At 46.7% G+C, this 26,328-nt stretch overlaps 1 protein-coding gene across 2 annotated transcripts in view; it reads left to right on the forward strand.

Annotated features, from left to right (window-relative positions):
- The window catches only part of wwox (WW domain containing oxidoreductase), a 1,068,632-nt gene that overhangs the window by 490,535 nt on the left and 551,769 nt on the right, over window positions 1-26,328 (forward strand). The window lies entirely within an intron of this gene.

Raw genomic sequence — 26,328 nt, forward strand, 5'->3', positions numbered from 1 at the left:
AAAGTTAAAACGTAATGGGCACTGCCAAATATCGCGCCCAAAGTCTTATTTCTATGTATAAAATGGTTCAGTGCCCGGAACATATGCAAGTCAAACTTTAGTGTACTCATTGTTTATTGTGGCCTGCACTCGATCACGTTATATGCCACAAACCAGCCCCTTAGCTTTCATTTTGGTTTTGACTGCTGCGATTCACAGAATACATGATGAACCTAAGGCATCCATGCATATTTTCTAATTTCACGTATATAAAATTTTCCTCCAAATTTGTTAAGGTTGCTGGACATTGTGAATTTGACCACTTGTGAGATTTACGCTGGTGGCTTGTGCTTGGTGGTTTACGTGTCTGACGTTTGTTGAAACTCTTTCACAACTCTCCCCCCTGCTGGCCTGCCACCTGACGGTTAACTCTTTCTTTCTGATCTCTCTTTGTCCCTTTCCCCTGATCTGTTCACTTGCTGTGTGCATCTGTGTATCGTTCGCTCTGTTCTCCCACTCTCAGGCCTTCCTTCCTCCCTGTGCCCTCTGCTCCAGTTACATTTTGTAGAACTGTACGACATGAATGAAAGATTCCACAGTCCCAGGCTGAGCTCCTGATGGCTGTGGCCTCCCACAGATCATTATCAACCAGCCAGCAATCCAAGTGCTGCAATACGTAGGATGCCACAACAATTTTTTAAGATCAAGCACAAAAGCCAGCTAATATAATATTTCAAGCAAAGGCATGTGCTATAGTCCAATACCTCTGTTTACCTCCTCCCTTCCCACTGTCCAGGGCCCCAAACACCCCTTCCAGGTGAAACAGCCATTTACTTGTACTTCTTGCAATTTAGTATACTGTATTAGCTGCTCACGATGCGGTCTCCTCTACATTGGGGAGACCAAACGCAGATTGGGCGACCGCTTTGCGGAACACCTCCGTTCAGTCCGTAAGGGTGACCCCGAGCTTCCGGTCGCCTGTCACTTTAATTCTCCGCTTCACTCCCACTCTGATCTCTCCGTCCTTGGCCTCTTACACTGTTCCAGTGAAGCTCAATGTAAGCTCGAGGAACAGCACCTCATCTTTCGATTAGGCACTTTACAGCCTGCCGGACTCAACATTGAGTTCAACAACAACTTCAGACTATAACCCCTGCCCCCAATTTTCATGCTGTATAATTTTGCCATCCCCATTGGCAACATTTTATCTTTCCTGCCTCCTACCTCAGCACACAATATTCCTTCAGTTCCTTCCTCCCCTCCCACGTCACCCCACCCCCCTCTCCCTGCCTCTGCACCTGCTTAATATCTGTTACATCTCCAGCTTTTTCCAGTTCTGATGAAGGGTCCCAGACCTGAAACGTTAACTCTGTTTCTCTCTCCACGGATGCTGCCTGGCCTGCTGAGTGTTTCCAGCATTTTCTGTTGTTATTCCAGCAGCCGCAGTATTTTGCTCTTGTATTACCTCTGTTTAGCGGTGGACCATGAATCGTGAGGCACTCTTGACATGGACAACAAAACTCACTTGCATCTTCGATGCTCAAGGGTTTGATGCCTTGGGCTTATTTTCTGTAAACCATGACTCCCCGATCTGTAACCCGTTCCGATGATGGCCCTAGTCTTGGAAGCAGTTATGCAACAAATATGCGAGTCTTTCTTTGACTCAACCAAACACTGTACAAAGGGACTCTGCTCTGCATGGTTGGCAGCCGTGATCAGGAATTTTTGGACCCTCATGCAACCACCAGCAGTAAAACCAAATTATGTCCTCTTTGCTCAGTGGAACTGAGTTTGTTTGTGGTAGAAGAATGAATAAACTGTATGGTGCAGCTGGTGCCATACAATCATCTATGTAAACTTGAAAATAATTTGGTTCTGAAAGTTTCTAAAGCAAAAACTGCTTGTTGTTTATTGATAGCCACTGTGTGTGGGAGTTAAAATGGTGAATCGTATTATTTCCTGCAGGGCAGTTTTCTTCGAACTCCATCAGACTCCACTTTATTAACTGTGCAATCTATCAAAGTGCGACAGTACTTCTGAAATGATTTTTTAAAAAATGTTTCAGGAGTATTAGCAAGAACAAACCATGTAGAACAGACTTTGAAACATTCAATAAGTGGGGTCTCCACGGCCTCGCCCCTCCCAATCTCTGTAACCTCCTCCAGCCCTCCAAGCTTCTGAGATCTCTGCGCTCCTCAATTCTGGCATCTTGCGCATCCCTGATTTTAATCCTTTCAGCGTTGGCGGCTGTGCTTTAAGCTGCCTGGGCCCTAAGCTCTGGAGATCCCTCTCTAAACCTCTCGGCCTTACGTCGCTCCTTAAAACCTACCTCTTTGACGTAGCTTTTGGTCATCTGTCCTTCTTTGGCCCAGTGTCATATTTTGATTGATAATGCTCTTGTGCAGCACCTTGGGACATTTTGCAACGTTCGAGGGCTTTATAAATACAAGTTGTTGTTGTTCAGTTCTGGGATGCTGATATGGCAATGAAGCAGACCCCTTCTAACTTGGTTTCTGTTACAAATAGCCATTGGATGTGGTTTTCTTTTCAATGAGAGAGCTATGAAGAATGATAGCAAAATACTGCGGATGCTGGAAATCCGAAAAAATAACAGAAAATGCTGGAAAAACTCAGCAGGCCAGGCAACATCCGTGGAGAGAGAAATAGAGTCAACGTTTCAGGTCGAAACCCTTCGTCAGGACTGAAAAAACACAGGAAATTAAACTGATTAAAAGGCCAGTTTGGGGGCTGGGAAATGGGGATGAGAGAAGTGAAGAGACATTCAGAGGTATTCAAAACGAGCTGAGATGGTGATAGGACTAGTGGAGAGACAAATGACGGCTCTAGATTAGGTGTGAACTGCGCTGGCAGAATGAGAGACAGCTGCCATGTGGGAGAGAAAAAAAAATGGGAAAGGGCCAAAACAAAGGTGTGGATAAAAAATATAAGTAAAAATGTAATAGGGGCCGAGGTTATGATCTGAAATTGTTGAACTCGATATTGAGTCCGGAAGGCTGTAAAGTGCCTAATCGGAAGATGAGGTGCTGTTCCTCGAGCTTACAGTGAGCTTCCGTGGAACAATGCAAGAGGCCGAGGACGGTGAGGTCCGAGTGGGAATGGGGCGGTGAATTAAAATGACAGGCGACCGGATTATTTCGGATTTCCAGCATCTGCAGTATTTTGCTATCTTGCTTTTAAATCTGTTTAATTTCCTGCTTTTTTCCAGTTCTGACGAAGGGTCTTCGACCTGAAACGTTAACTCTGTTTCTCTCTCCACGGATGTTGCCTGGCCTGCTGAGTTTTTCCAGCGTTTTCTGTTGTTATTGCTGAAATAAGGATTATTTTACCTTTGGTGAAAAGCCATGCTTTTGTTGTACATTTTTTTTTGTCTGAGGACATTAACAGCATCGGCCACTAGGAGGCGTAGTGGTTTTAATTGTCCTAAAAGTTCTTTCCTGTTTAGAAAAGGCTTCTCTTTAATGTATTTGCTCAGCTGCAGTTGTGGATCACTATAAGAAGATATTGTACAAACCATTCAAAAAGGCGTTCAAAGAAAAGTGGAAAAATTTGAAGGCGGGGGGAGGAAATCCATCTTCCAAATGGCCCCTAGTTACAAAAATCTTTTATGGTCATTGACAGAGGCTCCTGCCCATTAATCTGACAGAATGGATGTACGGAAAACGAAAATGAGCTGCTTCATCACACATAGAAACATTTGAATGTTTTACTTGTCAAAAATTAAATGTCCTTGATTTTTTTTTTTAAAACTGCCATGTCTGCAGTTTATAGGGCAGGGGGGCGGGAGAATCCAGAAGAACTGTATAAATTTACGGCGATAATGATCTGCTCACTACACACAGCCTTACCCATTCCTCTTTATTCAGCTTCAGTACTGCAATCAGACACAAGTTGCCAATAAAGTTTATTGTGCGACGCTCACTGTCAATATCTTTAGTAACACCTGCCCATGGTGGCTGCAATTAAAATGCCACCGATAGTTTGGAATTAAGGGTCAGAATTTGATGGCTAATTGATTTTAGGTGCATTTGGACATTTGTCCTCAACTACTACTGATGCTCAAGGCAGACAGTGGATGGCTTTTGTCAAATAGTTAGCTGGAACCAGACAACGATGACTTGATCTGATATTGAATACCGCTCCAGAATTATAATAGATCTTTTTTTCTTCTGTGTGGTCATTGCTATTGTTTTCTGTGCTGCAGTGAAATTGAAACCGGTAATTCACAAGACTGCATTATCTCTCAAAGGCCCACTCCAGAGACTTGAGCACAAGAATCTAGGCTGACCCTCCCAGTGCAGTGCTGAGGGAGCGCTGCACTGTCGGAGGTGCCGTCTTTCAGATGAGACGTTAAAACCGAGGCCCCGTCTGCCCTCTCAGGTGGATGTAAAAGATCCCGCGGCACTATTTCGAAGGAGAGCAGGGCGATTATCCCTGGTATCCTGGCCAATATTTATCCTTCAGTCAACACCATTAGAACCGATTATCTGGTCATTATCATATTGCTGTGTGTGGGAGCTTGCTGTGTGCAGATTGGCTGCCGCGTTTCCTATATTACAACAGTGATTACACTTCAAAAAGTACTTAATTGGCTGTAAAGCGCTTTAGGGCGTCCAGTGATCGTTAAAGGCACTATCTAAATGTAGGTTTTTCTTTCTTTCTTCCTCCCTCCCTTCCTCTCTTCCAAGCTCGGTACCCTTTAACCCTGTTACGGGGAAAGTTACTTATACACAGGTCGGCTTATGGTTCTACGTTCTATAATGCCTTTGAGCCGTGGCTGTTCTCCACATCTCTAAAGAGCGCGACACAGTTCCTTGCTTTTGAGGCTTCCTGTGTTGGGGGGTGTATTTTTCATTTCCCTGCAAAGGTGCTGATGAGATTTTCATCAGTCGCCGTGTGGAATTCTCTGTTCTGCCAGCTAGCATTAATTTTATTAGCACTGATGATTGCCATAGGCTAAGATATGAGCTCTGCTTTTTAGACATCCAAGCTAATCTATGCATGCAATGTGGTTACATTCACCTCAGAGAAAGTGAAACGAGCCTTTCACTCAGAGACTGGGACAGATGGGAAATCTCTGCTGGAACCTGTTCTACTGATAGATGTCATACATGGTCCAGTACAAACACTCTGTTGATATACAGGACAGATGTAACATAATCTATAAGGTCTGGCATGCTCTCAGCATGTTCCTGTTTGACCCAGTTATCTTCCTTTGTGTTTCTATGCGTCGTAACACATTTGTGGTGTTTGTTTTCAATCAATTTAATGACAAGAAGTGGGGAGTTTGATAGTTTTTTATTTTCACTTGAGTTCACATTGTTGATATTAACAAAGTAATATTAATTGACAACTGCTCGTGCTGTACTGGGGAACTAAGTACAGACAAGTCAATTGGTGTTGTCTTTCAGTTGGCCTACTGCCCTCAGTCTCTGGAACAAAAATAGGTGCAATGATTTTGTGTGTGTGTGTATATGTGTGTATATACAAATATGTGAAAGTACTAGGATCTGCTACTGTTTGAGCTACTGACTTTGTAGCTTAGGCACACACTCCAGTGGGAAGCTATTCATTGCTGCTGACGTACAGAAAAGGATGATTGGTTGACACCTCGTTATATATCTGAGCATTTTGTGAGAGTACTCAATTGGGCTCACTATTCCTTAGCCAGAACATTTGTACTTTCAAGCACTGATGGTCCTCAGTTGCATTACTTATTGAGTGCTCAATTTTCCAACGTAGCTGTTGTACTAAATAGTTGACGCAAATTAATGAAAAAGATGCAAGATATTTGAGAGAGGATTAGGAATATAAGTTGTTGGGAGAGTGGTTTGTGATAGCCTGGTCTTTCTGCCCTCAGAGTACTTTCATTATTGATACTGTCTGCTCCATTCATGTGTCCTCATAATCAGGGAGACTTCTTTTTCATTCAGAAACTGAGCATTATCAGCTCATTCTCTATTGTGGTGGGAGATTCTAACTTTGGGATGAGTGATGGCATTCAAATCACTGGAGAATCTGGTATGGCATCTTTTTTTATTCGTTCCTGGGATGTGGGCGTCGCTGGCAAGGCCAGCATTTATTAGCCATCCCTAATTGCCCTTGAGAAGGTGGTGGTGAGCCGCCTTCTTGAACCGCTGCAGTCCGTGTGGTGAAGGTACTCCCACAGTGCTGTTACAGAGGGAGTTCCAGGATTTCGACCCAGCGACGGTGAAGGAACGGCCGATATATTTCCAAATCAGGATGGTGTGTGTGACTTGGAGGGGAACTTGGAGGTGGTGGTGTTCCCATGCACTGGCTGCCCTAGGTGCTGCCGAAGAAGCCTTGGTGAATTGCTGCAGTGCATCTTGTAGATGGTACACATGATAACACTGTGAGTAAACGTTTTAAAGTGGTGGATGGGGTGCCAATCAAGCGGGCTGCTTTGTCTTGGATGGTGTCGAGCTTCTTGAGTGTTGTTGGAGCTGCACTCATCCAGGCAAGTGGAGAGTATTCCATCACACTCCTAACTTGTGCCTTGTAGATGGTGGAAAGGCTTTGGGGAGTCAGGAGGTGAGACACACGCCGCAGAATACCCAGCCTCAGACCTGCTCTTGTTGCCACAGTATTTATGTGGCTGGTCCAGTTAAGTTTTTAGTCACTGGTGACTCCCAAGATATTGATGGTAATGCTGGTGCATGTCAAGGGGCGGTGGTTAGACGCTCACTTTTTTTTGAGATAATCATTGCCTGGCACTTGTGTGGCGTGAATGTTACCTGCCACTTATCTTGCTGCATGTGGGCATGGACCGCTTCATTATCTGAGGAGTTGCAAATGGCACTGAACACTGTGCAGCCATCAGCGAACATCCCCACTTCTGACCTTATGATGGAGGGAAGGTCATTGATGAAGCAATAAAGATGGTTGGGCCTAGGACACCGCCCTGAATCTGCTGAACTTTTTAGAGGTAATTTTTAAAGAGTTGGGGGGTGGTGCGGGATGGGGTTGGTGGCAACAGTGGTATTGCCCTTTTTGTATCTGAAACAAAGGGATTTATTTCAAAGCATGTAAAGTGTAAGAACATAAGAATTAGGAGCAGCAGAGCCTGCTCCGCCATTCAATAAGATCATGGCTGATCTTCGACCTCAACTCCACTTTCCCACCCGATCTCCATATCCCTTGATTCCCCTAGAGTCCAAAAATCTATCGATCTCAGCCTTGAATATACTCAACGATTCCGCATCCACAGCCCTCTGGGGCAGAGCATTCCAAAGATTCACAACCGTCTGAGTGAAGAAATTCCTCCTCATCTCAGTCTTAAATGCCGACCTCTTATCCTGTGACTGTGCCCCTTAGTTCTAGACTCTCCAGCCAGGGGAAACAGCCTCTCAGCATCTATCCTGTCAATCCCCCTCAGAATCTTATGGCCTAGAAATTCAGTATAGCCACATTTGGGGCGCTACAGCCGGGCGGCCGCTAAAGTTTGCGCCCGGCGCAACTTCGCGCCACCTTCACCGATATTCAGTGGCATCGCCCCAAGAGGTTGCTGCTGCGCTAAAACAGGCGATGCACGACTATCATTAGGCGCTAAGCCGGCGGCCCGGGGCGAAACCCCCGAGGGCGGGTGCAGCGCAGGTGCGGCGAGTTGCTGATTGACGGCAGACACTCTGGCGCCGGTGAGCTCTTAAAGGGGGAGGGTGGATTTGTTTTTTTGAAAGGCCGAGACTGGTGTATTTGTGTTTTTTGAAAGGCCGAGACTGCTCGATTTGTGTTTTTGGGGGGGGCTTCTCTCCATTAGTTTGTTATGTGGGAAGGGCACAGAGGTATCAAAGTAATAAATGTTCTTAAATCGCACTGTCCATGCTTTCTTTTGGAAGTCCTGGTTGCCCTGCTCGGCTGAGGGCTTGTGGAGCGGCTACATTCATCTTGTGGGCACAAGCCATTCCCTGAGAGGGGGCCTAGAACCGACGTTCAATAAGCCGCCGACGGGCGGCCCTTGCACTTTCTGCCTCCCTCCTGTGCTGGTCCTCCTCCTCCTCCTCCTCCTCCTCCTCCTCCTCCTCTGGTGGTCCTCCAATGTCTGGTGGCAGTGGCTGAGTCTTGCGGATAGCCAGGTTGTGCAGCATGCAGCACACGACCACGAAATGGGAGACTCGCTCAGGCGAGTACTGTAGGGCTCCTCCGGAACGATCCGGACAGCGGAACCGTTGCTTCAGGACGCCGATTGTTTGTTCAATGAGGTTCCTGGTTGCTTGATGGCTGTCATTGTATCCCTCTTCAGCAGGGGTGCTGGGCGCACGGAGCGGGGTCATCAGCCAGGTGCACAAAGGATAGCCTTTGTCCCCGAGAAGCCATCCTCGTGGGTGAGGCTGGGCCTGGAACATGTCTGCCACAGAAGTCTGGCGCAGGATGAAGGCATCGTGGCTGCTGCCTGGAAAGCGGGCATTGACAGCTAGGATGATCTGCCTGTGGTCACACACCAACTGCACGTTGAGCGAATGGTAGCCCTTCCGGTTGCGGTAATCCTCGGCATGCTCTAGAGGTGCCCGCAAAGCCACATGCGTGCAGTCAATGGCGCCCTGCACCATGGGGAAGCCCGCTAATGCTGCAAAGCCCATTGCACGCTGTTGCTGCTTGACAAGGGCCATGGAGAAGGAGATGAACTGATGTCTCCTTCTGAAAAGGGCATTGGTCACCTGGCGGATGCAGCAATGTACGGCAAACTGGGAGATGTTGGAAATGTCCCCAGCAGCGGATTGGAAGGAGCCGGTGGCATAGAAGTTGAGAGACACCGTCACCTTCACTGCCACCGACAGAGACGTCCTGCTCCTCAGCTGTGGCTGCAGATCTCCGCGAAGCAGGTGGCAGATCTCAGTGACCACCGCCCTTCGGAATCGCAGCCTCCGAACACACTGCTCATCAGACATGTTCAGATATGAGAACTGCTGGCGGTATACCCTGGGTGGGTAAGGCCTCCTTAGCCGACGCCTGTTGCCCCTTCTCCCTCTGGCCATGACTGCCACTCTCTCACGGCGTCTCTGAGCCCTTTGAATGCAATGGAGAAGGCCAACGTTTGCACCCATTGCAGCCCCCATTATATGTTTCCAATCAATGCTATGGCTCTGAAGTTAAAGACAAGTGCAAAGCTGTGGCCTGAAGCCACAAGTACCTGTGCGAGTGTTGAGCCAAACCAGAAAGCTCTCTACCTTTGTCTCTCTGCAAAGATCCGTCTCTCACAAAGAAGGAGTGTTGCAAAATGGCTGCCATTTCTACTGCAGGAGGAGTGCCCTTTAATTAGCGCCCCCCGCGCCCCGCAGCGACTGGGAACCGTTCCCCTCTACCAGTCGCTAGGGGCGCCAGGCGCTCAATAGGCCGGCACCACTGAATTTCCAGTTTGGGGCGCACAAAGGGCGTTGCACGATGAAATGACGTCAGGATCTGCGCGCGCAGCTGAGCGCGCGCAAAGGCTTTGCGCCGCCGCTAAATCTTTACTGAAGTTGGGGAGAGGCGCAGATCGCGCAGCGCCCGGCCGCTAGCCGCCTAGCACCCCACATCTCCTCCTCCTAAGGCGCTAGCGGCTGGCGCAAACAACTGAATTTCTAGGCCTATATGTTTCAATAAGATCACCTCTCATTCTTCTAAACTCCAGATAGGCCCAATCTACTCAATCTCTCCTCATAGGACAACCCTCTCATCCCAGGAATCAATCTAGTGAACCTTAGTTGCACCCCCTCTAAGGCAAGTATATCCTTCCTCAGATAAGAAAATCAAAAGTTTCTAGACACAAAAGGCATCAAGGCATATATGGGGAGAGAGCGGGAATATGGTATTGCGATAGAGGATCAGCCTTGATCATATTGAATGGCGGAGCAGGCTCGAAGGGCAGATGGGCCTACTCCTGTTCCTATTTTTCTATGTTTCAAAATTTTGCCCCATTGTATACCTTTTATAGATGAAGGGGAGCATGGGCCTGCTGCTCCCCATGCTGTTATGACACCAGCCTTTTGGAGGTATATGTGAGGTCAACCTGACTGCCTCCAATTTTCCCTCCCATCACTGACCTTCAGTTAAGGTCTCCCAATGGTGGCATGGCTAAGATCAATAACCTCGGATGTGAGGATGATCTGTGCCGATACTCCCAAGTTGCTGCACCACCGTGTTGCTTGTGATGTAATTTATAAAACAGCAATCTGTTTTATGTTTGAGAGAGGTTGTCAGCTGTTAGCATAATTAGAAAAATAGGTCGGAAAGTGTTACAAGACAGCAATCCAATGGTGGAGTTCCAATAATGTTATGAGTCATGAGGGAGGGAAGGTCAGCACAATCTATAGGAGGTATCTAAATTCTTAGGATGTGTTACTGTCTTTGCCTACCTGCTACATATTTGGCATTTTAAATATAATTTTGACTTTTGCGCGTGGATGTTTATGGGGTTGTCTCATGTTTTCCTGGTGTAATATCAGTGCATGTTCCAAACAGTGTGATACAAAATATCTGAGTTGTTCAGTACTTTGCAAATGCAGGTAATATAGTTTGAGTGAGCAATTTGATGAATGTGAAATGATAGCAGAATGACCTATTTTCCTTAGCAGAGAGGTCAATAACTAGGGGGCATAGATGTAAAGTAATTGGTCGAAGGATTAGAGGGGAGTAAGGCATTTCTGATCTGGAAACAGCAACAGAACTCGAGAGCAAGAAAGCAGCTCTACAGAAGTCTGAAGGCCGAGGTCCAACAAAAAACTCGCGACCTAAAGAACAGATGGTGGGTGGAGAAAGCGCAGGAGATCCAGCAGCTAGCCGACAACCACGACGTGCGTGGATTCTTTAGCGCAATCAAGACCATCTATGACCCAAGGCCCTTCCCCACTGCGGGCCAAGAACGGAGAGGTACTCATCAAGGACAGGGAAGCAGTCAGTGCCCGCTGGAAGGAGCACTTCGAAGATCTCCTTAACCACGACTCTGTCTTCGACACGAGTGTCCTCAACTCCATCCCACAGCATGCTACCCGCCACCATCTCAGCACAACCCCAGCCTGGCATGAGGTTGAAAAGGCGATCCGACAACTGAAGAACAACAAGGCCTCAGGAGCAGATGGAATCCCCGCCGAGGCACTACTGGCACGAATTCATGAACTCATTTCTCTTATCTGTAAGGAGGAGAGCATGCCAGGGGGTCTCAGAGACGCCGTAGTTGTGACCATCTTCAAGAAAGGTGACAAATCCAATTGCGGTAATTACAGAGGAGTTTCCCTGCTATCTGCCACAGGGAAAGTCATCGCAAGAATCCTCCTCAATCGCCTTCTCCCAGTGGCTGAAGAGCTCCTCCCAGAGTCGCAATGCGGATTCTGCCCACTAAGGGGCACAATGGACATGATCTTCACCGCACATCAATTACAAGATAAATGCAGGGAACAGCACCAACCACTGTACATGGCCTTCTTTGATCTCACAAAGGCCTTCGACATTGCCAACCGTGAGGGATTATGGAGTGTCCTCCTCAAATTCGACTGCCCTCAAAGGTTTGTCACTGTCCTCCGCCTGCTTCACGACGACATGCAAGCCGTGATCCTGACCAACGGTTCCACCACAGACCCAATTCACGTACGAACCGGGGTCAAGCAAGGCTGTGTCATCGCACCAATGCTCTTCTCAATCTTCCTTGCTGCAATGCTCCATCTCACCCTCAGTAAGCTCCCCACTGGAGTGGAGCTAATTTACAGAACAAACGGGAAACTGTTCAACCTCCGTCACCTCCAGTCCAGATCCAAGGTCGTCCCATTCTCTGTCGTCGAATTACAGTATGCAGACGATGCTTGCGTCTGCGCTCACTTGGAGGTCGAACTCCAAACCATCGTAAGCACCTTCACCGAAGCATACAAGGGCATGGGCCTTACACTAAACATCCGTAAGACAAAGGTCCTCTACCAACCTGCCCCCGCCACACAGTACTGCCCCTCGATCATCAAAATCCACGACAAGGCCTTGGATAACGTGGACCACTTTCCATACCTCGTAGCCTACTGTCAACAAGGGCAGACATCGACGACGAAGTCCAACACCACCTTCAGTGTGCCAGTGCAGCCTTCGGCCGCTTGAGGAAGAGAGTGTTTGAAGACCAGGACCTCAAACCCGGCACTAAGCTCATGGTCTACAGGGCAGCAGTGATACCTGCCCTGCTGTATGCCTCAGAGACATGGACCATGTACAGCAGGCACCTCAAAGCACTGGAGAGGTACCACCAACGCTGCCTCCGCAAGATCCTGCAAATCCATTGGCAGGATAGGCGCACCAACGTCAGTGTTCTTGCTCAGGCCAACATCCCCAGCATTAAAGCTCTGACCACGCTCAATCAGCTCCGATGGACAGGTCACATTGTCCGCATGCCCGATACGAGACTCCCAAAACAAGCGCTCTACTCGGAGCTCCGTCATGGCAAGAGAGCCCCAGGTGGGCAGAGGAAACGCTTCAAGGACACCCTCAAAGCCTCCTTGAAAAAGTGCAACATCCCCACCGACACCTGGGAATCCCTGGCCCAAGACTGTACAAAGTGGAGGAGAAGCATCCGGGAAGGCGCCGAACACCTCGAGTCTCTTCGCCGGGAGCAAGCGGAAGCCAAGCGCAAGGAGCACACGTCAACCCAAGCACCCGACCCACCCGCCCCTTCAACCACCGTCTGCCCCACCTGTGACAGAGACTGTAGGTCCCGCATTGGACTAATCAGTCACCTGCGAGCTCATTTTTAATGTGGAAGCAAGTCATCCTCGGTTCCGAGGGACTGCCTAAGAAGAAGAAGAGGGGAGTTGAGTAGAATTTTTTTTAACCCAGAGGGTGGTGGGGGTCTGGAACACATTGCCTGAAAGGGTGGCAGAGGCAGTAACCCCTATCGCATTTAAAATTTACAGTACTTGGATATGCAGTTGAAGTGCCATAACCTGGAAGGCTACGGACCAAGAGCGGGAAAGTGGGATTAGGGTGGATGGCTCTTTTTCGGCCAGCACAGGCACGATGGGCCGAATGGCCTCCTTCTGTGCTGTATGTTTCTATGATTCTATGACTTTCAAGTATGGTACTGATGGGAAATTCTTCCAAGAAGGAATCCATAAAACCCGACTACTGTATACAGGCAGTTACAATAAGGGATCCATTCACGTGAACACACACACCATTATAGTTAAACATGATTGTACAAGCCAAGCACAATTAAAGATAAATCAGATATTAAGACTGAACTTAAAAAAGGGTAATTTGAAAAAGAGGGCTTAATAAATGACATGAGTATCATTTGCAGGTTTAGCATTCTGCATGCATTGATTGTGTTTATTATGGCTCGGCACCTCTCATTGTCGGAAAGGCAGAGATCAAAGGTGAGGGTGCAAGGCTAAATCAACTTGTTTAAATATTCCAACTTTTAGGAGACGGGACAATCGACTCCTACCTGTACATGAGCATGTGGCTTTCAATCAGACTGCTACTAATCAAGGAAATGTTCATCTTTAGACCCCTCCCATCCTTCAGAAGCTATTACCTGACCCTCAGATCTTTCACAGAGTCTGTGTACTACCATTGAAAGACGGCCAGATTGGGGAAGTGCAATATTCCTGTTTTTATTAATATTTTATCAGCTGTGAGAGGTAATGAGATTCTTTTGCAACACAAATAAGTAATTGAGCAGATGATGTGTCTTGGTTGCAAGAAGATCAGGTGGACCTGGAGGTGAGCGAGCAGACTTTATTGAGGAAGCGATGAATGAACGTACATTCAGTGTAAAAAAAAAGGAAGCCAGGTAGTTTTTTTTAAATCTTGGTCTCTGCTGCTTGTCGGCTCCCATGACATGAAAATAGCTAATGTACTTCCCCTTTCTATCAGACCTGTTCGACCATGCACTCAAACGTGTTAGGAAGAGAGACCTGTCATCCCTGTTCTCACAGGGTGCTTGAATTATTGATGAACAACACTGTATTGAGATCAAGGTAGAAAGCTCTGATTTCTTCATCCTGAATTCGCTTACATCTTTCACATCTGGTTTGAAAGTAAATGGTTTGAGAGAAGTCTCACTGCAGGGATTATTGGGGCATGTGTTGGAGATCTGTCTGAAAAGGTGAATCTTGTAGGCTGTATATATCTCACAAGGTGTGTGTGTCTGTTTCTATAATACACACACTACCTTTCTCATGGCTCAGGTGATGTACAAATTGCTTGAATTACAATCCTGCAACTCATTAGACCATCATGCTATCAGTTATGTGACTGCCTTGCTACACACTTAGGTACAGTAGACACTGATATAAATACATGCTACAATTTAAGCTGCATTGCCAAAAGAATGTCCTTGCAACAGTGAAGACCAAAACAGGACTGAAATGCAAGTCATTGTTACATATCTAGAGTGGAACCTTAATAATCCACCATGATGGCAGGGCCTCTCCTCCCCTCTCCTCTCCTCCCCTCTCCTCGCTCCTTTTCTCCCCTCTCTTCTCTCCTCCCCCTCCCCTCTCCTCTCTCCTCCCCCTCCCCTCTCTCTCCTCCCCCTCCCCTCTCCTCTCTCCTTTTCTCTCCTCTCCTCTCCTCTTCCCCTCCCCTCTCTCTCCTCCCCCTCCCCTCTCCTCTCTCCTTTTCTCTCCTCTCCTCTCCTCTTCCCCTCCCCTCCTCTCCCCCTCCTCTCCTCTACCCTCCCCCTCTCCTCTCTCCTTTTCTTTCCTCTCCTCTCCCCCTCCCCTCCTCTCCTCCTACCCTCCCCCCCTCTCCTCCTACCCTCCCCCTCTCCTCTCTCCTTTTCTCTCCTCTCCTCTGCCCTCCCCCTCCCCTCCTCTCCCCCTCCCCTCCTCTCCCCCTCCCCTCCTCTCCCCCTCCCTCCTCTCCCCCTCCCTCCTCTCCCCCTCCCCTCCTCTCCCCCTCCCCTCCTCTCCCCCTCCCCTCCCCTCCTCTACCCTCCCCCTCTCCTCTCTCCTTTTCTCTCCTCTCCTGTACCCTCCTCTCCCCGCCCCGCCCTTCCCCTCCCCTCCCCATCTCCCCTCCCCTCCCCTCCTATCCCCTCTCCCCCTCTCCTCTCCCCCTCCCCTCCTCTCCTCTACCCCCCCCTCTCCTCTCTCCTTTTCTCTCCTCTCCTGTACCCTCCTCTCCCCGCCCCGCCCTTCCCCTCCCCTCCCCATCTCCCCTCCCCTCCTATCCCCTCTCCTCTACTCTCCCCCTCTCCTCTCCTCTTCTCTCCCCCTCTCCTCTCCTCTTCTCTCCCCCTCTCCTCTCCTCTTCTCTCCCCCTCCCCTCTCCTCTCTCCTTTTCTCTCCTCTCCCCTCCACTCCTCTCCCCTCCCTTCCACTCCTCTCCCCTCCCTTCCTTTCCCCGCCCCTCCCTTCCTCTCCTCCTCCTATTCCCTCCCTCCTATCCCCTCCCCTCCCCTCTCCTTCCCCTCCCCTCTCCTTTACTCCCCTCTCCTTCCCCTCTCCTTCCCGCTACCCTCCCCTCCCCCTCCCCTCTCCTCTCTACCTTCCCCCTCTCCTCTCCTCTCCCCCTCTCCCCTCCCCTCCCCTTCCCCTCCCCCCTCCCCACCCCTCCCCCTCCCCCCTCCCCACCCCTTCCCCTCCCCCCTCCCCACCCCTCCCCCTCACTTTCCCCTCACCCTCCCCTCCCCCTCCCCTCCCCCTATCCCCTCCCCTCTCTATCCCCTCCCCTTCTCCTCCCCTCCCCTCCCTCTCCTCCTCTCATCTCCTCTTCCCTCCTTAGTGAAATTGGACCAGCATTCAGTGCTGTAATACAGTATGTGTAGTCATCAGGATAAAAGATTCAAAAATACATAATGCAATAGATATGAATCATTATACAAATACTGTACCAAAGAAAATTTAGAAAGAAGGCTAATGAAAAATATTGAGACACTGAAGATGCGAACATGTGAGTTTGTGTATTGCAGTAATGAAAATCTTACCCCTCCCTCTCCTGCGCATCACCCACCTTCCAACTCTCTGAACTACCTCCTACATCCTTCCCTTCGTGTACTGTCCTCTCCAGATGGCAGTGCGGAGTGCTGCCAGAAGGTTTTGATGCTGCAGGGAACTGTATGTAGCTGAGCTTTTTTTTCCCGTTTTCTTCAATAAATGATAGCAGCCTGATTCCTCCTGGTCCAATCCCCTCGTGCAGGAATTCTCGTGGAGCACTGCTAATTGAGGCTCTGTTTTTATAAATCAAGGAACTTCCCAAGTAAATGCATGGTACATTAAAAAAAATATATATATACATATATGTGTGTACACAATAGCAGTGAGTGGAGAAATCATATTTTTCTCCCTCTCTTTGAGTTCCTCCATGTCACCCATCATTCCCTGAGCTTGGATGTGGCCAGACATCTGCTGTAAGGTTTGTCCCCTATGCAGCTCGGAAACGATCTGATAGGAAGAGATGATGAAACCAGACAATAGTTAAATTGCTCTCTGATTTTTTTTTAACATGTTCTTTCAGGGAGATGCAGTTTTTTGCTTTGCCTCCAAAGGCTCGCCTGGGACTAGAAACTCCTAAGTTCATGTAGGGAATCAGACCGTGATGTCGCACGCTCGTATGCTAATTGGACGCTCCACCAGATAGTCTTCATCTTTTTTTTCATAAAGAAAGAAAGACTTGCAATTATATAGCGCCTTTCACGACCACCGGACATCCCAAAGCGCCTTACCGCCAATGAAGTACTTTTTCAAGTGTAGCCACTGTTGTGACGTAGGAAATGCGGCAGCCAATTTGCGCACAGCAAGCTCCCACAAACATAATGACCAGATAATCTGTTTTAGTGATGTTGATTGATGGATAAATATTGGCCAGGACACCCCTGCTCTACTTCGAAGCAGTGCCACGGGATCTTTTACGTCCACCTGAGAGAGCAGGCGGGGTCTCGGTTTAACATCTCATCCGAAAGTCGGCACCTCGACAGTGCAGCACTCCCTCAGCACTGCGCCATGAGTGGCAGCCGAGATTTTTGTGCTCAAGTCTCTGGAGTGGGACTTGAACCCACAACCTTCTGACTCAGAGACGCAGCTTCCCTCAGTGTCACATACACAGCCTGGTTTTTGAAAACCAGCATGTTGTGGGTTAAGGAAATTCTTGCTAAACATCTGGTCAACTGTGGGTTCACAAAGTCTATTAACAAAGAATGTTTGTGATGGAGGCATGTTATTCAGCAGTCCTGGCTGTAAGGCCAGCCGTAGCACAATGTGTCTGTAAGTATAAGGTGGTGTTCAGTTGTACACTGTTTTCTGTTTCGGACTTTGTGGGAATGAAAGGTTCCACCATCGCCTGAGCCAGCCAGCAGGATCACACTGTGGCTTTGTGCACACGGCCTGTAACTTTTTGTCGTACCAACACGTGACACCAGCAGCGCAGTCGAAGAGGAGCTGACAGTTCTGCTGACCTCAAAGTGCCTTTGCCTGGCTTATGCCCTTCCGTTAAACCAAATAAATGTGTCCCGAGCGCTAAAATTGTTTTGCACTTTCACCTCATTTACTGCAGAGTCTGCACTTCACCCGTGTGTCACTCTGGAAAGGATTTCACATCTTAACCCTTTCAGCAGCATCAGCCCATTGATTGCACAGTGTGAGGTGTATTACAATGTAAACTTGACATATTTTCTGGTAATCTGCTGCGGGTTATCACTCCATAAACTGCAGTGATTATGCTGCAGTCATCAATCCTTCAGTGAGGATGTCACCACACATCAAACTGCATGGAGTGTTTTGGGCATTGATGGCTTCAGTGACATCTACCACTGCTTTAAAGAGAAGTGCTGCAAATGGAATGGAACTACTCCATTGACTGCAGTAAATGCTTTTTAAAATAATTTTAATGATTTCAAGGCTGTAATCTCATCTTGGGCTTCAGATGGTTATAAACAGCTTGAATTTCTCGTTGAGATTATGGCCTTTTAATCACTCCTGGGTATCAATAATTCTTTTTGTCTGTCTTTCTGTGTGTAGGTATGTGTACATATTAATATATAAAATTTATTATAATCGATAGAAGCGCTGAAATGTTGATAAAGATGATCATAAAATGAATTACTTTTGCGGGTTCCCAGGAGTTCATAATAATGAGGTTTGATTGGACATGCAAATGCATTTTAATAAACACCTCAACAGCACGAATTTAAACATTCAATCAAACGGTGGAAGTGAATTTGGTATCTAAATTAAAGAGGCGGGTGTTGCTGTGATGGCACTTCACTACGCAGGACACTTTACTGGGTGTTGGTAGAAGAGTTGCAGAATATTGCACTGGCGAATGGCACAGCGATTAAATATTTTTTCATCTCCGTTCATAGTGCAGCTGCAGATTCAGTGCAGCACTTTCCATGGCATGTAGCTACTGCTGCTGCAGCACCCAGTGTGGCAGCTTTTCCGCAGTTGTCAGAGCAGAGCGGGCCGTGACAGAAACCGAGTCTGGCCAAGAACCACTCTCAAAGAATGTCCGTACGAGCCTGCTCCTTTAACCCTCTGAGGGCTGCAGCAATGAGATGACAATCATATTTTGTACTTCACGTGCATTTCTAGAGACTGTGATGATTAAAATTGTACTTGTGTCACCAACCTTCCACCTTTTAACTGACGTTTTCTGAAAAATTATACATTGTTTCCAAATGTGGGCATTTTGTTTTCACATTTGACGCCTGTTATCTTGTCCTGATTTCATTCATTGATTCTTCTGAAGTGTTAGCCGTCTCAAAGTTAATCTGTAATTTCCACATTCGTTATACTCATCCCAATGAGGGCACGCAAACCCTGATTTCCCGATGAATGCTGCCCAATCTTTGGGATGTTGGGGATGGAACATGGACCGAAGACTCAGCCTTCCAGAACTTGACCAAATTTGCACCTTACTGCATTTTCCAGAAAGGGGAGTGGGGGCAGGGAGGGGAGGGGCTGGTGGGGGTGCGGGGGGTGGACCAGTGGTGAAGAAAGTGGGTGCTTCATTTGAATATTAATTTTAGGTGGGGGAGAGTTTGTCCTGCATTTCATATCTCACTGGTTGTCTCATGGTAGGTGGCAGTAAGTATACTGGAGATCATGGAAAGGGCGCAATATTATAAACATGTATATTTAAGCCATTTTTTCATTGTCTTTCTTCAGCTTTTTTGCTGGGTCTTAGTGCCAAGTTTTGTAACGTGCTCTGCTTCCGCCAGTACCAGCACTGGCACTTAAGGGTTGTCCGATACAAATCCCCCTATCTGAAGAGAGATGCCACGCTGGTCAGGCTGCATGCTCTGTGCTCACCTGAACGCCCACATCTGCAGGAAAGAGATGAAAGTACTTCAATTGGTAGACAGTTGGCACTTGTGCAGGCTTGTATTCCCAAAAGAAGCTGCAACAGTAGACACCCAGCTATGTGAATGACTGATAAACTGTAATGCTGGATGCTTGCTTGGAAGCACCTCAGTCGGAGTATTTCAGGCTTTCAGTGGCATTGCATGAAGCAAGGCATCCAGGATGATTAGCAGCCAGATTGAGCGCACCTTCCAAGGTACCATCATCCATTTCTACAGGGTTTGGGTCAGCAAGAGAGACAGACTGCTGCAAGAGCACCTCCAATATCGAGCTGGCCCGTGAAGTGACCGTAATGGTCAGCTGTAGCCTGAAACGCAGCTCCTTCTAGGCATGCTGCAATGCTGATTTATGCGGATGGTGCTGTGGAATTGCACGGGGACAACTCGCCTCCCATCCACCTCATGCAGCACCACATCCACCACAGGGTGCTGGATTGCTGCATTACTTACATAGAAAATGCACAGAAACAGTTACATAGAAACATAGAAGATAGGAGCAGGAGTAGGCCATTCGGCCCCTCGAGCCTGCTCCGCCATTCAATGCGATCATGGCTGATCATCCAAACTCAGTACCCGGTCCCTGCTTTCTCCCCATATCCCTATATGTTACAACATGGAAGCAGGCAACTCGGCCCAACCAAACTGTGTCAGTGTTTCCCCTCCATGCGCGTAAATGGTTCTAATCTCATTTAGGCACCCTGTTTCCATATCCATTCAATCCCTTTTACTTCATTCGCCCATGCAATATAAAATTGAATGTTTCTGCCTCAACCACTGACTCTGAAAGTGAATTCCGCAGCCTGACAACTCTCTGTGAAGAAGTCTCTCCTGCCCGCTGTTCGAAATCTCTTACATTTAACCTTGAATTCATGGTCCTCGTTCTAGACCTCGTTCAACTGCTGAAAACAGACAGCTTCCATCTACCCTGTCCCACCCTTTCATAATTTTAAACACTTCTATCATATTGCCCTGTAATCTGCATTGTTTTAAAGAAAAAATACCCAATTTTTCAAGCCCTTCTTAATATTTGTATTTCCTCATATCAGGCAGCACCCTCGTGAATCTGCATTGCGACCTCTCTGAAGATCAATATCCTTCATATAGTGTGGAGCCCAATACTGCACCCAGTACTCTAACTGAGGCCTTAAGGTTTTAGATAGGCTACATGATAATAGAAACATAGAAGATAGGAGCGGGAGTAGGCCATTCGGCCCCTCGAGCCTGCTCCACCATTTAATGAGATCATGGCTGATCATCCAAATTCAGTACCCTGTCCCTGCCTTCTCCCCATATCCCTTGATCCCTTTAGCCTTAAGAAATATATCCAACTCCTTCTTGAATATATTTAATGAATTGGCCTCCACTGCCCTCTGTGGTAGAGAATTCCACAGGTTCACCACTCTCTGGGTGAAGAAATTCCTCCTCATCTCAGCCCTAAATGGCCTACCCCTTATCTTTAGACTGTGACCTTTGGTTCTGGACTCCCCCGCCATCAGGAACATCCTTCCTGCATCTAGTCTGTCTAGTCCTGTTAGAATTTTATAAGTTTCAATGAGATCCCCTCTCATTCTTCTAAACTCCAGCGAGTATAAGCCCAGTCGACCCAATCTCTCCTTATGCGTCATTCCTGCCATCCCAGGTATCAGTCTGGTGAATCTTCGCTATGATGATTGTATTCAAAAGTGGTTGTCCATTGCATGTGCCTTGTCTTAGGTTACCTTAGTTTAAAACAGAGATCTCCCACAGTACCGTTGCAATCCAAAACATCTCAACTCCTATTCATTAGCCTGAGCTTTAATCTGACACAACAGACTTGTCTACAGACTCGTGCCTTCATTTTGGAATTCCTTTAATTTTTGCCTGGCTCTCCTTAGTTGCCCGCCTCTTCAGCCTTTGCAAAGCCTCTGGGGTTGAGATATCTTTTGAGGCTCGCCAAAGTCTTTCAAAATTTTTGTCGTCTTATTCTAACACTGCATTTTAAATGTCCCTATCCCTTTAAATTTCAATTGCATGCAATTGTCTTCTCTCATCACTAGTGTATCTTCTGTAACCCTCCAAATCAGCTCCTGGAGCTGATTTAGGAAAATTGGGTGTAAACAGTAGACTTCCATGTGAGTCTGTTTTAAATCTGCTTCTAGCCACTCTCATGTAAGAACATAAGAAATAGGAGCAGGAGTAGGCCATTTGGCCCCTCGAGCCTGCTCCACCATTCAATAAGATCATGGATGTGAACTGTGCCAGAAGTGGAAAATCTAGGTGGTAGAGTTGTATGTCAAACTGCAACCCAAAAAGCTGGTAACCTGATGGATTGAATTAGACCTGCATCATCGCTTCAGCTGCCACATCACTACGACGGGACAGAAAAAAAAATCTTTTTCGAGAATAATAATGCAAATGTGTGGGCTTGATGCACTGTTTTAATGAGACTTTCGGATAGTTGACCAAAGCTTATTGCTTGAAGGCGCTAAACATGAAATATGTTTCCATAAGTTAATAAGATTGCTCTGTTTCAGGACAAGAATTGGCTGATAATCAATTATTGTACAACCAAGTGCTGCAGCTGGCTGTCGCTCATAGAATAGTACAGCACAGAAGGAAGCTATTCGGCCCATTGAGTCTGCGCCGGCTCTTTCGAAGAGCAATCCAGTCAGTCTCACTCCTTCCCGATACCCCTGCACTTTTTTCTCCTTCAAACGTTTATCCAATTCCCTTTTGAAGGCTACTATTGAATCTGTATCCATCACCCTCTCGGGCAGTGTATTCAAAATCCTAACCACTCGTTACATAAAAAGTTTTTCCCCATGCTGCCTCTGGTTCTTTTGCCAATCACCTTAAATCTGGTTATCGACCCTTCAGCCACTGGAAATAGTTTATCTTTATTTACTCTATCTAAACCCTTCATGATTTTAAACAATGTTAAAGAACTTCTTTCTCTCCAGGTGCTGACAGATCTAATACTGAATTATAGTATTTTCTTTTTTTTATTTGCAGTTTCATTTTATATATGATTTCCTAATAGTTCTTTAATCTTTCATCACACAATGCATATTTTACAACCAACAAGGGACTTAGAATTATAGAATGACACAGAACAGAAGGAGGCCATTCGGCCCATTGTGTCACTGCTGATTCTTTGAAAGAGTTATCCAATTAGTTCCACTCCCTCATTCTTTCCCCATAGCCTGCAGAGTTTTCCCCTTCAATTATTTATCCAATTCCCTTTTGAATGTTACTATTGAATCTGCTTTCACTACTCTCTGCACGCCTCTCAAAGAATATGGCAGTCAGACTGATGTGGGGCTCCATTTCCACTGTGGTTGACATGAAAAGCACTGGAATTGGAGTGGGAGTGGTAGATCTGACAGTACTACCGCTACTGTCGCCAGTAGCAGCAGTAACACTGAGCTGTATAACATCCACAGTCCCATTCCCTCCACAAAACTTGCCCAATGAGCAGGGACCTGGCTTAGAACATAATAACATAAGAAATAAGAGCAGGAGTAGGCCATATGGCCCCTCGAACCTGCTCCGCCTCTGGGCAGAGAATTCCAAAGATTCATAACCCTCTGAGTGAAGAAATTCCTCCTCATCTCAGTCTTAAATGGCCTACCCCTTATCCTGAAACTATGCCACCTAGTTGTAGACACTCCAGCCAGGGGAAACAACCTCTCAGCATTTACCCTGTCAATTCCCTTCAGAACCTTGATAATCTTAGGTTAAAGGGAAGGTAATGTCACACCGTAGGAGGAGCCTCGGGGCTTATGTCTACAGAAAGTGTCTTGCTGCTTTTATTTTTCATCTACCCAGCATATTTTTCTTCTTCAAACAAAGTAGGAAGAGAATGATGTTTGGAGTTTTCCCGCAAGGACTTTTCCCACTTACCTTTGGTAGTGTTGATTGTGAAGTTGACCAGCTGGTTTTCATCACTGTAATACTGCGTTTATAAGAACTAGGAGCAGGAGTCGGACAACCGGCCCCTCGAGCCTGCTCCGCCATTCAATAAGATCGTGGCTGATCATCGACCTCAACTCCACTCTCCCGCCCGATCTCCATATCCCTTGATTCCTCTGGAGTCCAAAAACCTATCTATCTCAGCCTTGAAGATACTCAACGATTCAGCATCCACAGCCCTCTGGGGTAGAGAATTCCCAAGATTCACAACCCTCTGAGTGAAGAAATTCCTCCTCATCTCAGTCTTAAATGGCCGACCCGTTGTATTTTATATTTATATTTTATATATTTCTTTTTATTTCTCTTACAGCCCGAGTCCTAACTCCTTGGGCGCAGGTGCCAGGGCAACTTTCCTAGCTTTATTTCCAAACAGTTCTATCCAGTGTCCCAAGCGTTGTTCTTTTGGTGGATGCACCACTGGCTTGATGAACAGGCACTAGTTTGTGTAGAATTCGTTTATCCGTTTTTTGGTGCCATATTGGTCGAACCATGCTACCGATTGCTTTTATTTATAGTGGGAATTTAATTTCCCCAACCCCCACCCTTCCTTCCCAAATGAAATTAAAATCGAATCGTGGCATGTGAATATCAGAACAGCTTTCTAATCAGCCAGATTGCTCCAATACGGTCTACCCATCTATTTCCCCAGAAGAAATACAGTTATGTGTGTGTAATAAATGCCAGAGTGATTTTCTGCGCCTCTCCCGTGCTGTTTGTTATGAACCTAAATGAGAGAAATCTGCAGCTTCGGAGGTAACTGAAATTTTCATTCTTAATTTGGCAGAGAAATTCTGCATTCAGAATGTTGTGTTGAATTTCTTTTACATCAAAGTTCTTCAGGAAAAGTGCAAACACAAGCAAATTGAAGGCATATTCTCTGTGTGCAAAAATTCCTATGTTTTGAAAGGTAGATTAATGTACTCTGCAAAAGGCTCAGTAGATTTTAAGCACTTCAGCTGGTACAGTGCATGCTTATGAAATGCTGGTGTTACGCACTGAAATCTCCTCGTCCTATAGCTATGTTGTAAGGTTTACGGCAATTATTTGTGTCATATTATTTGGGGGTTTTTTGGCTTAATTTTCCCCCCCCACATCTTTTGTACAATCATACAGATGTTAAAGAAAAGAATCGGTACAGATCTAACCCTAGATGTCTCCTTGAGTAAAGGATTCATGCCCTGTGAATTGGTTATATTTTATTATTGGGCAGTACATTGTAACATGAGAAGGTTCACCGCTTACTAATCTTTTCAAAAGATCACTTCCCATAACTAGTTATCGGTGCATTATAGGTCATGAAGTAGAATGTTTTGTTTTGAAGCAGGATCTCCCACGCAGTAAAGGCCAGTGTGTGCAAGTGCACTGGCAGTTCTGTTCAAAAGCACAGTGCTGGTGCTTACTCTTAGTACAAGGATGAGTCTGACTGACGTCAGGATGAATGATTTGATGAAAGCTACTTTCAAGCAGCTTACCACAGTAACACTACAAAAATTATTGCTCATCCCATTGAACTAACCAATTTTGATCTTTCTGCACAACTCACTGACATGTCATAAGCTGTGTCCTTTTTTTATGACTCTGGACGGTGAAAATATTCATTAAAAACATTGGCGTTGAAAGAATTGTGTTTTTTTTTGTATAATATGCCAAATTCATGTAGTTTTAAAACAATGCCTGAATTACTAGTGTTTTTACTAACTTTATACGTAATACAGACAGTTTTCTGTAAACTCTACACCTCCCTAGAGCTGTATTTTACAGTGGTTGGCAGACAGAAAGCAAAGAGTTGGAATAAACGGGTCTTTTTCCGAGTGGCAGGCAGTGACTAGTGGGGTACCGCAGGGATCGGTCCTTGGACCCCAGCTGTTCACAATATATATTAATGATCTAGACAAGGGAACTAGATGTAATATCTCCAAATTTGCAGATGACACAAAGCTGGGTGGGCGTGTGTGCTGTGAGGAGGATGCAGAGAAACTCCAGGATGATTTGGACAGGTTGGGTGATTGGGCAGAAGCATGGCAGATGCAATATAACGTGGATAAATGTGAGGTTATCCACTTTGGTGGAAAAAACAGGAAGGCAGATTATTATCTGAATGGCAGTAGATTGGGAGAAGGGGAAGTGCAATGAGACCTGGGTGTCCTTGTGCACCAGTCGCTGAAGGTAAGCATGCAGGTGCAGCAGGCGGTTAAGAAGGCAAATGGTATGTTGGCCTTTGTAGCGAGAGGGTTTGAGTACAGGAACAAGGATGTCTTGCTGCAGTTGTACAGGGCCTTGGTGAGACCACATCTTGAGTATTGTGTGCAGTTTTGGTCGCCTTATCTGAGGAAGGATGTTCTTGCCATGGAAGGAGTTCAGCGAAGATTCACCAGGCTGATACCTGGGATGGCAGGAATGACGTATGAGGAGAGATTGGGTCGATTGGGCTTGTACTCGCTGGAGTTTAGAAGAATGAGAGGGGATCTCATTGAAACTTATAAAATTCTGACAGGACTGGACAGACTAGATGCAGGAAGGATGTTCCCGATGGTTGGGGAGTCCAGAACCAGGGGTCACAGTCTAAGGATAAGGGGTAGGCCATTTAGGACAGAAATGAGGAGGAATTTCTTCACCCAGAGAGTGGTGAACCTGTGGAATTTTCTACCACAGAAGGCAGTAGAGGCCAATTCATTAAATATATTCAAGAAGGAGTTGGATATATTTCTTAAGGCTAAAGAGATCAAGGGATATGGGGAGAAAGCAGGAACAGGGTACTGAATTTGGATGATCAGCCATGATCGCATTGAATGGCAGAGCAGGCTCGAGGGGCCGAATAGCCTACTCCTGCTCCTATCTTCTATGTTTCTATGTGATGAACAGAGGTCACATTTGTCCCAAAGTTTGTTGCTGCAAACTGAGATAAGCAATCTGAATTGGCACAGTCCATGGTATGCCTCATGCCTGTGCTGATCCAGAAGGGTGTCCGTATAAAACTAGCAGTATGAACATAAGAATTAGGAGCAGGAATAGGCCATACAGCCCCTCGAGCCTGCTCCGCCATGCAATAAGATTATGGCTGATCTTCGACCTCAACCCCCCTTTCCTGCCCGATCTCCATATCGCTT

This window comes from Somniosus microcephalus, chromosome 6, assembly GCF_052327205.1.
Source record: "Somniosus microcephalus isolate GS21.2 chromosome 6, FLI_Smic_1.0, whole genome shotgun sequence".
NCBI classification, from domain to species: Eukaryota; Metazoa; Chordata; class Chondrichthyes; order Squaliformes; family Somniosidae; genus Somniosus; species Somniosus microcephalus.